General features: G+C 56.8%; 1 protein-coding gene across 14 annotated transcripts in view; it reads left to right on the top strand.

Annotated features, from left to right (window-relative positions):
- Positions 1-544: 544 nt before the first annotated feature.
- The window catches only part of NCOR2 (nuclear receptor corepressor 2), a 221886-nt gene continuing 212675 nt past the window's right edge, over positions 545-9755 (top strand). For 10 of the 14 annotated variants that reach the window (XM_027469767.3, XM_072024399.1, XM_072024413.1 and 7 more), the window contains exon 1: positions 545-843. The gene's annotated coding sequence lies outside the window, so the exon portion shown is untranslated. The remainder of the gene's footprint in view (positions 844-9755) is intronic. The other 4 variants (XM_072024414.1, XM_072024412.1, XM_072024406.1 and 1 more) reach the window with 1 other exon arrangement.

Raw genomic sequence — 9755 nt, 5'->3', positions numbered from 1 at the left:
GGAAAGGCCTCAAGTTGTGCCAGGGGAGGTTCAGGTTGGAAATGAGGAGACATTTCTTCTCAGAAAGAGCAGGCAGGCGTTGGGACGGGTTGCCCAGGGAGGTGGTGGCGTCACCGTCCCTGGGGGTGTTCGAGGAGAGGTTGGACGTGGTGCTTGGTGGGTGACATTGCTGGTAGGGGGATAATTAGAGCGGGCAATCTTGTAGCTCTTTTCCAACCACAGTGATTCCATGATTTTAAACCTCACAGGGCATCTTTAGATGAGCCACCGGAGCTAAACTCTTCACCACAAGCACAGCCAGGCCTTGAGGCGGGCTGCCCACAGCCAGCACCCCTTGAGGCTCCCCCACCTCAGGCAGGCTGGAGCCGCGAGCAGCCCACCCGAGGGCACCGGGGGCTGCCCCCAACCTCTCCGTACGACCCCCTAACCCCCCCTCAGCACCCCCAGGAGGGCAGCACCCAGCTCTGCAGGCAGCCTCGGCTCCTTTAAGGCAAGCGGGCGGTGCAGGGAGCGAAACCCGCCCGCCTCCTGCCCGCCTCCCTCCCTCCCTCCCGGCCGGGCAGGGCACGGCTCGGCTCGGCTCGGCAGGGCGAGAGAGGGGAGCTGCAGCTCCGTTTAGCACAGCCCAGCCCAACCCGGCTCGGCTCGGTTGGGCTCCCCCAGGGGCTGTTTTGGCCCCCATGGCTCTGGATTTATAACCGCGGCGCAAATGGCGGGGCCGAGCCCCCGCGCCCAGCGCTGCCCCGCCGGCCGCTGAGGCGGCCCCGCAGCGGGAGGAGGAGGAGGAGCAGAGGCAGCACCCGAGGAGCGGCCATGGGGGGCGGCAGCCGGCGGCGGGATTAGGTAAGGCAGGAGCACCTCAAAGGGGGGGGGGGCCAGCCCCGCAGAGCACCCCCCCTCAGCTAATTAGCGCCGCCCCCGCTAATTAATTAGCGCGGGGTGAATGGGGGAGGAGGGTTTAAGGGGGGTGGGCTGCAGCCCGGCCACGCAGGACCCGCTGGTAGCCCACGGGGTGGGTAATGGGAAACGTGGTTATTTTTATATTTATTATTTTTTTTGAGGGGAGGGGGGGGAAGCAGCGTTAATTGCTGCTAATTGCGGCGCCCAGGGGCCGAGCGGAGGGGCTGCCAGGCAGGTAGGTCGGCGAGCCAGCCGCGGTTACGTAAAAATGAAAATGTGCACCCAGAGCGGCTGAGCGGGGAAGAAACTTTCTTTTTTTTTTTTTCTTTTTTTTTTTTTTTTTTCTCCTTTTTTTCCCCCTTCTCCTTTCCACGGAAAGCCCCCCCCCCACGCGAGGCAGCCTGGCAGCCATGGGGGGGCTGTGGGGACAGGCTTCCCCCCCCCGCAGCGTGGCGGTGCTTTTTTTTGGCTGTTTTTTTTTCTTCTTTCTTAAAAAAAATCCCTTTCAATTCTGCTTTATTTTTTCGGGCTCTCGCCCGACACACATGTTTGAAGCTGCTGGTTTCACGCTCGCCGTGAGAGCCCAGGGAACGGATCCGCATCAGAGACCGGTGCCGAGTGGGGTGAATCCAGCCCCAGGCCAGGCTCGGCCCCGCTGCCCCCAAAACGGGGTCCTTGGGGGCGAGGAGTGACCCCAAACCCCAAATGTGGGGATCTACAAACTCCAGAGCTCACCCGGCGATGCGTTGTTCCCGTGTCAATATTTACGGTGGGTAAGCAGGGCCGGTGGCTGCAGGCAACAAGTGTACGCTCCTCTCCCAGCCGCAGCCGCCGGAGTGATGCTTTTTTTCCTTGCAGATTTTCCAAATTTCCCCCTTCTCACTTCTCCTGCTGCTCCCGTAACCCTGGCCCTGCACAAAGAGAGGGGCTGCGGTGGGTGCGGGCAGCTGCCTGCCATGTGGGCTGCTGCACGGCCCGAAGGCTGGGGGCTTGGGGCCGTGCTGACCCCATTGAACCCCCCTTCATGGGCTGTGCTGACCCCTCTGAACCTCCCCCCATTGCCTCCCGCTGCTTCAAACCCTCTGGAAGCCCCGGCCTGTGCCCGGCTGGGTCTGCTCCTTGAACTTTGTGTTTTGGGTCAGCTCAAGAATTTGCCCCGGAGGGGCCGTGGTGCTGGAGGTGATCTGTGCAGCGGGTATTTCCCCGGGCTCGCAGGCGTTTATGGTTTGAACTCTCCTGTGACCTCTCCCTCGGCATTCTCACGAAGCAAAGGTTGGGGCTTCGAGTGCCTGAAGACAGCGGGGTTTTGCTGAATCCGGTGTTTTTAATCTGACTTTGGAGGTGGTGTTGTTCCAGTGGTGTTCCTCGGCTGCGTGGGGTGAGAGTTTTGGCGTTTGGCTGAGGTTTTATCAGCAAGGTTAAGGTTTGCTGTGTGATTTTTTTTAAAGAGAAGGGTTTGAGGGTGATGATGATAATTCATAAAGGGAAGGGAAGTGAGTTGGGACAGCCGGGTTAGCATTTCCAACTCCTCTGAAAGTGGCAACAAAACTTCTGGATGGCTTTTATGAAGTTGTGCTTAAATCTCTGAATTTTACCGCTGATGTATTTGGTGGCTCTGGGGCTCAGCTCTGCCCTCCTGGCTCCGAGGCCGTGCCTCGTGCGGGGAGGGCAGAAAGGTTGCAGTCCGAGTCCCGAGGAGCCACGGGAGGGAAGGGAAGTTCTGCGTGTGACAATATTTTATAACTTCAATTGGGTAAGTTTCAGTATGAGAGAGACTCTTGCAAAACGCGTTCAGTTTATTGAAAGCAAATGCACTCAAACCCTACTTTGTTGTTGCCAAAAGGGAAAAAGTAGAAGCTATTTTTGGTGCGAGAGAGGAGATGGGGCATGCACATGTCTGGGGCAGGAAAACACTGGTACTTTGTTCTTCTGGCTTTATGTGGGTGGTGGTTTCTGTTATTTAGCCCTGTGTTTCTGCCAAGTTGCAAAACGTACCTGGTTCTGAGAGCCCTGCAGAGGTCAGGGCCTGCTGCGCAGCTCCGTGCAGGGACACCTCCCGCGGCAGGGCTCCCACGCTGGAGAGGAGGGTGGATGCTTCTGGCTTCACACCTTGGGTGCCAGGGAGGTGACGGGCGTTTCTTCACGACAAGATCTGGACTGAAACCGTCGACTTGCTTCACTCGAGCCACCACCAAACAGCTGCTGCTTGGCACTACCTCGCCTTTGCTAACGGCTGCGGCTGGATTCGGACCAAGCCGCCTCGAGTGGAGGTTGTACCCGGCCCCGGAGCCAAATCCGAAGGGGGGCTGGTTCAGCCGTGTTCGTGTCTTGTAATTACAAGACCCAGTCTGAAGGCAGTTCTGTTATGATTGGCGATGAAGGCATGTGTGCAGCTGTGCCGATAGCGACACGTGGTAATAATAGAGCTGAGCTGCCCGACTCGTCCCCGCTGCAGCTCCAGGCTGCGCTGGCTGGAGTTGGTCGGAGCAGATGTCCTCGTGTTTCGTGACATGCACGTGTGTTATTTGGCCCTTTGATGCCTTCCAGTGCTTCTCCTGCTGCTGGGTTGGTTGGTAGTGACCCAGGGACATTCCTCTGCTGAAATACAGTCCTGGGTGCAGGTGGGTCGCGGTGGGAGAAGCCCACATAACGTCAGCCGTAACCTGTGTGTGTGAGTGAGCGTCATCTTCTGGCTCTAGGGAGGGGAGGAAAGATGTAAAACTGGGGAGATCACAAGGGTGGGTAGGAAAGGAGGGTTAAATGGGTAAAATCTCTGGAATGGGCTTTGGGCAGATGATTTGAAGAGTGGCAAATTGGGTTGGGTTTGAGAGGTGCAGCGCTCCCTGGCCCTGACCTGATGGCTCCTTCCAGCCAGATCTATGGACACGTCTGAAAATTGAGGGCAGAGAGGTGGCGTGTGGTTCAACGCTTTGAATTGTTTTGCTGGTGAAGTCTCTGCCCTCATGCGAGGGTTCCCTCTTGCAAGGGGCTGATTCTCCTGGGTTTTGTGGCTGCGAGCAGCGATCCGCCAAATGCAGTCCGTGGGCTACGTGCAGGGGTAGATGAGGATGGGAATCAAGGACAATGTGTGCTTGAAAGGACAGTTTTCTTCGTGCAGCAGCCCTTGGGTGAGCTGCAACACGCTTCAGTCCTCGCTGAGAGATTTGAGCAGAGAGCAGGGTCGGCTCTGATGGAGCTGGGAACGACGTGCAGCAGCACCCAGGCGCTGCTGTGGTCAATGTCTGAGGCTTTCGCAGCTGCTGAAGGATTTAGGCATCGTGAGGTCATGGATTCTCATCTCGGATGCCATGACATAAGCTTCGGTGTGGCTTTAATTGGGGTCTTTGCTGTGTTGACATGTTGGAGTCGTGGAGAATTGCTCCTTATGGCTGGGGTTGCCCTGGCACACAGGTGGCAAGGCCTCGGATTTACCCTGTGGCGCCTGAGGGTCGGATTTTTGTGTTGTGGAAGAAAATGGAAATGGGTCTCACGTAATGAGCGTGACCAGAGCTGCTTCCTGAAAGGGAAGCTGGCGAGGGGAGGCAGACCTCTGGATCTGCGGGCATCAAAGTGCCCCCAGAGCCTGGTCCAGGCGAGGGAGGGAGCTGCTGGGAAGGGAAGGAGGGCAGAACAGCAGCAGGAAATGCGTGATTTGGCAGTTTTGGGAAGTGAGCCCTGACCCACACGCGGGACTGTACAGGGAGTTGAGAAATCCGGGTTGTGCCCCCAGTCCCCTGCCCACCCCTCTGCTCACTTCCCTTCTTCCCAAGGCCCCTGGTGAGCCTCGGGGGCACGGGCTGCATGACTGAAGGCCAGGAGCGTGCCCGGGGGGGCTGCAGCCACCCGGCCAGCGGGCTGAGTTGGGCTTGGAGGTGTCCAAGAGGTGGCCAGGATGGATGTGGAGGGGCTGCAGTTACTGCCCTGGTGTGAGAGCTGTGGGATGGGGCGAGCAAAGCAGGCGGCGTGGCTACGTGCCCGCGGGGAATGCCCCTGACTGCTCTGAAGCTCGGGAGCAAACCTTAACACATGTAAGGGATGGCAGCTCCTTCTAGTTACAGGGAAGGGAAGTTGGCTCCAAATTAACTTTATGATCCGTGAAAGTGAAGGTTAGTTAAAAAAAAATAATAATGCAAATGCTGAAGTTGTGCAGAGTCGCTGAGTGTGCTGCTCGCTGTTTAATGCCATCCATTATTTTTTTTTTTTTTTTCACTCCCGGTGTGTGTTTTTGGCTTGGGAGCAAATTACAAGCAATATCAGCTTACGCTTGGATTTGAACCCGCATTGCTCTTAGTCAGCTGAAATATTTCCCCTTATCGCCGCTCCCATGATGTTTATTTTAGAGCGGATAGCATCGCTGCTTTTCTGCTGGCTGCAGGGGAGAAGCCAGCCTCTGAAACAGCCCAACACCTTGGAAAGAAATGATCTCAAAGCTGGTTCCGTTTCTAAATGAGATACAGCTCCATTTTCCATGGAGAGTTTTATGCAAGGCTGTATCCCGGAGCCGCTCGCAGCATTAAAAAAAAAAAAACAACCCAGGAGGCAGCAGATGGATGAATTGCTGACAGATTTAAAATTGTCTGACAAACATAAAGCATTCAGTCGGGAGGCCAAGGCTGGAGGGAGGTTGCGGAGAGGGGGGGAGGAGGCGACAGAAAGGTTGAGTAAGTTATTCTGGGCAGGAGAAACGGTGGGTGCCGGGGAGGCAAACTCCAGCAGGTTCAGCCTGCAGGGGGAAGGGAAGGGCCGGGCCCGGCTTCACGTGGAGGGACGTGGCGAGGAGCGTGTTCCCATCAGGGAGGAGGAGGAGGAGGAGGAAGGGCTCTGAACGCAGCCCGGGCAGTGGCAGGATTTGGGATGAGCAGGCTGCCCTCGGAGGAGACAATGTGGTGGGGCTGAGATGGTTTCCTCCGGTGGGAAGTGCTCCAGGGGAGAGTGCCAGCGCCTGGGGAGAGGCAGGGGATGTGCTGGGCATTGTCTCGGGGAGCTGCGGGCCCATCTGCAGCCCTCCGGTACATATGGCGAGGGAGGGAGAGCCGGCAGGATTTCCTCTCCGCGGCGCTGGCTCCCGAGTTAATAACTAACCAGGCAGCCCTGGGTTTATCCTTTCATTGTGGAGGAGAATTATTTACATAATACCACTCGGCGTAACCTTTATTTAGCATTGTTTCCCCGCTGTAACGCCGGACCTTGTGGCGGTGCCCAGAAGCGCGGTTTCGGCCCCAAATACCCGGGGCGTTAACCCTTCCTGCCCAGCCACTCTTTTTCCCTGCGTGTGCAGGCAACCTGCAGGAGCTCTCCGCTGCTGTGCCCATCTGTCGTGTGGTTTTGGGGCTGCTCCATCCCCTCCGTCCTGCTTTCTTCAGGCTCTGGGTTCGTGCTCAGCGCCGCGATCCGAATGCCTTCCGTCGTCTTCCCAAACAAGACAGCGTTTGTCCTGTGCGTGTTTGGGCAGAAGGGTTTGTGCTGCAAGCCTTCGTTTTTGCCGTGGCTTCACGTTAAAGAAGGCAAAATGAAAGAAATGTGTCAGCCCTGTGGGTGGGGGATGACGGGGTTTGGGAAGGTTCCTGATGGGGATCAGTCCATTGTATGTGCTTGGTCCCCGAGGACTCGCGTTCCCTGGGCAGCCTTCATCCTCCTCGGAGCGTGTCGCCGTGGATTTTGGAAGGGGAGAGTGAAGGGCTGTTTGGGATGGCACGCAAAGCCAGGCTTCCCGAGAAACCCCACGGCCCTGGCTCGGAGGTGGAGGATCTCTTTTCTCCGCCGCAGGATGTGTGGGCTTCTCATGGGCTGCAGCAAACAATGAGAAGTCAGCTTTCCATAGGAAAATGTTTCAAAACCACATGAAATGACCCCAACAGCTAGGTTCCTATAGGACCAGGTCTCAGCGGCATGGTACATGGTCACTTGGTGAATATCTCAGGGCTCTGCTCTCCCAGTGCTGCAGGAGCTCTGGTGAGCGCGTGGTTTATCGGTGGAGCAGCAGCACTTTGCAGCCCTGGACAAGTGTTTACCACCAAGCTGTTGCCCTGACGATGCAAGGAGCTGGTTTTAAGGCTGCAAGTCCCCAGGAATTTATGGTGGGCCACCCAGTGCCATGCCAACGTCCAGCTTGGCCCACGGGCAAGTGGTCAGCCCTGCTGGGGGCGATGCGCAGCCTGCGTCGGTTCTGTGCCAGCGCCGTGGACGCTACCTGACGGAGCCTGAAACTTGCTGGAACAGAGGAGAAGCTCGTTAACACCCTCCCCGAACCAATTAGAACTGGCAGGGTGAGTCTGTACTGGAGCCGCGCTGCGAGACGTGTGGCTGCAGCGTTCCTCAGCCGCTGCTCGGAGCCCTGCAGCTTCGGCTACGGACTCGCCAAGCCCTTGCCATTACAGTCATGCGTTTCGTGATCTCATGTGGTATGTAAATCTTGGGCGTGGAGCAGCCCTGGTGTTTGCTATCAGAGCTGGGCGCTTGGGAAGTTTCTCTACTCGTTTGCTCGTGGAGCAGGGGGGGGGTTCCTGCACCGAGGCTTTAAATAACTGCATCCCTTCTGCTTTGGCACGAGGCTTCCTTCTCTTTGAAGGGGGGCACTCCTACCCCTCGGAAGAACCTCCTCGACCAGGTGTTGCCCTTGTTTTTCTGCAGGTACCGTGTCTTGTACTTCCACTTGGTAGCTGCTTTCAAAATGGAGCCTGGAAAGCTCTCTCCCTGCCTCTTTCTGCCTCTGCTGCAGTTTCGAGCTCATGCCAAAGTCTCCGCTTCATTTCTAGGTCACTCGTCTGCCCTTTCATTTCCCCCCTTCATGCTGAAGCTGGCCGCCTTGTTTTGATTTGGTAATATGTGAGGTGGTGTCCACAGACACAAACAGGCAGCCCAGTGAAATTCGTGTTTCCCTGCAGCCTTGTTCCTGTTGTGTGTGCGTGTGAATAACAATTTCCAAATGCTAGACCAGAGCCGATTAAAAACCGTCGAAGAAAGAAAACGCAGCAAAGTCTGCACATCATGGGAATCTGTGGATCCAGTGTTTGGGGAAAAAAACTCTGAACCGGCAGTGGAAAAAGCCATCAGTGTTATTCCTTGAGGCTTTCTGGTCTTAACTAAGCCATTTAGTCTTAACTAACCCACTTGGAGGGTGCCAAGGAGGTGGCCCCATGTACCCATGCTGGACGCTGGCTGTGTGCTGGGGTTGTTGGTGACTGTGGTGCCTCTGCGTGTGCTCTGCAGACCTGGTGGCCACCCTGGGCTGCCTTTGAGATGTTTTTTGCACAGCTCCTGTGCTGCTGGCTCGGCTGCGTACCTGTGGCTGGAGCTGCCGAGCGTGACTGGTGACAGGGTGCGAGGCTTCTCTGCGCCCCGAGTGGGTGCTTGAGAGGAGGTCAAGAGCCAAAAATCGGACTGGGGGGCGGCGTACGGTGCTGGAGTGCTCTGGGGGAGTGTAAGTGGCTGTTGGTTACTGAGCTGCGAGGCAATGGGTTCTGTGCAACCCTGGAATTGGGGCCGTGGAGCAGTTGCCATGTGCTGTGTGCGCCGAGCATCGCGCTGCGGCCTTGTTCTCGGAGGAGGTGATCCTGCTGACAGCACGTACAGGAGGTGTCAGCCAGCCCTTGTTTCTGCTTGCTGTTTTTCTCTTCATTTGTAGGTTTGAGTCTTGGCTTTGTTTTTGCTGTCTCGATGAGGTAGCTGCTAAAAAAAAAAAAAAATCTTTATTTTTTTGGCGTTTTTGGGGCTGAAGGTGCAGTGATTAGAGAGGCACGGAAAGAGCTGCTGCGGTTTTGGTCCAGCACCCAGCCAGCTGCCTGCAGTGCTCCTGAGGGCTGCGTGGCGATGGGCTGAAGTGCTGCAGGAGTTTGGGTTTTCTCCAGCGTTATGAAACGAAAGCAGAGAGACGTGAGTGCATACCTTAAGGCTCGTGTTTTTGTTGTCGGCTCTCGCGCTGCGGGAAGCTGAGGCTTGCATCTCCATCGAGACTGGTGTTCCTGCAATCCAGAACGCTTTGTGGATGTCTTTAGAGCTGGGAAATGGGGAGTTTGCTCTGCCCAGAGCTGAAGGAGCCGTGCTGAGGTGCCAGACAGAGGTGTGCAAGCCCTCTGCTTGCTCCTGCTTCCCACCACGTGCGTTTTGCTATCAGCTCCACCAGGACAAGAACTTTGAGTTCTGTCTGCGGCACTCCCCCCGCCCTGTTTTTCCTCCGGTCGTGCTTTCGAAAAGCCTGCAGATTTCTCTGCAGGAGGCTTTTGCTCCCCGCACAATGCGCCGTTGTGCTCGCCTGGCTCTAGTTCCTTGTTTCATGCGGAAACACCTTGAACCTTTGGCGGAGCTGGGAGGCGGGTGCGGGGGCAGCCCCCTGGCCGCAGGCACGGGGCTGTTCCAGGAAGAACGTGTCCGTGCACGACGGCAGCCCCGCGTTACCTGGGGTCGGACGTGCCTGGCTAACACAGGCGCTCCCTGCGCTGGGATCGGCGAGGCCACACGCCTCGGGTGTCGTGGAGAGGCTACAACCAGGAGTAAAAACGTTGGCGCTCGCCTTCGTGAACTTGGAGCACTTCGCCGGTGAATTCGGAGTCAGGTAACTGAGGCTACAATACCTGGTGTAAAGGACGTGCCCAGGAATGTTGCTAACCTGGGGCCTGATCCTGCCTTCGGTCGATCTGGTTTTGCATAAATGTGATAAAGGTGCCCATGGTGCCGTGTCCTGGGTGCCTGGATTGCCACCTTGGAAGAAACGCCTAAATAAACCCAGCAGCTTTGCCTTGCGGTCTTGCCAAGTCAATTTGGTGTGCACGTTGGGAAGTCAGAACAATTAGTTACAGAGACAAATGGGTCTGCCCTGCGCTCTGAACCCTCGTCACACGGCCGGCTCGGAGCCTCGC

This window comes from Anas platyrhynchos, chromosome 16, assembly GCF_047663525.1.
Source record: "Anas platyrhynchos isolate ZD024472 breed Pekin duck chromosome 16, IASCAAS_PekinDuck_T2T, whole genome shotgun sequence".
In the NCBI taxonomy this organism is placed as follows: domain Eukaryota; kingdom Metazoa; phylum Chordata; class Aves; order Anseriformes; family Anatidae; genus Anas; species Anas platyrhynchos.
This window is presented reverse-complemented; position numbering and strand designations above follow the sequence as displayed.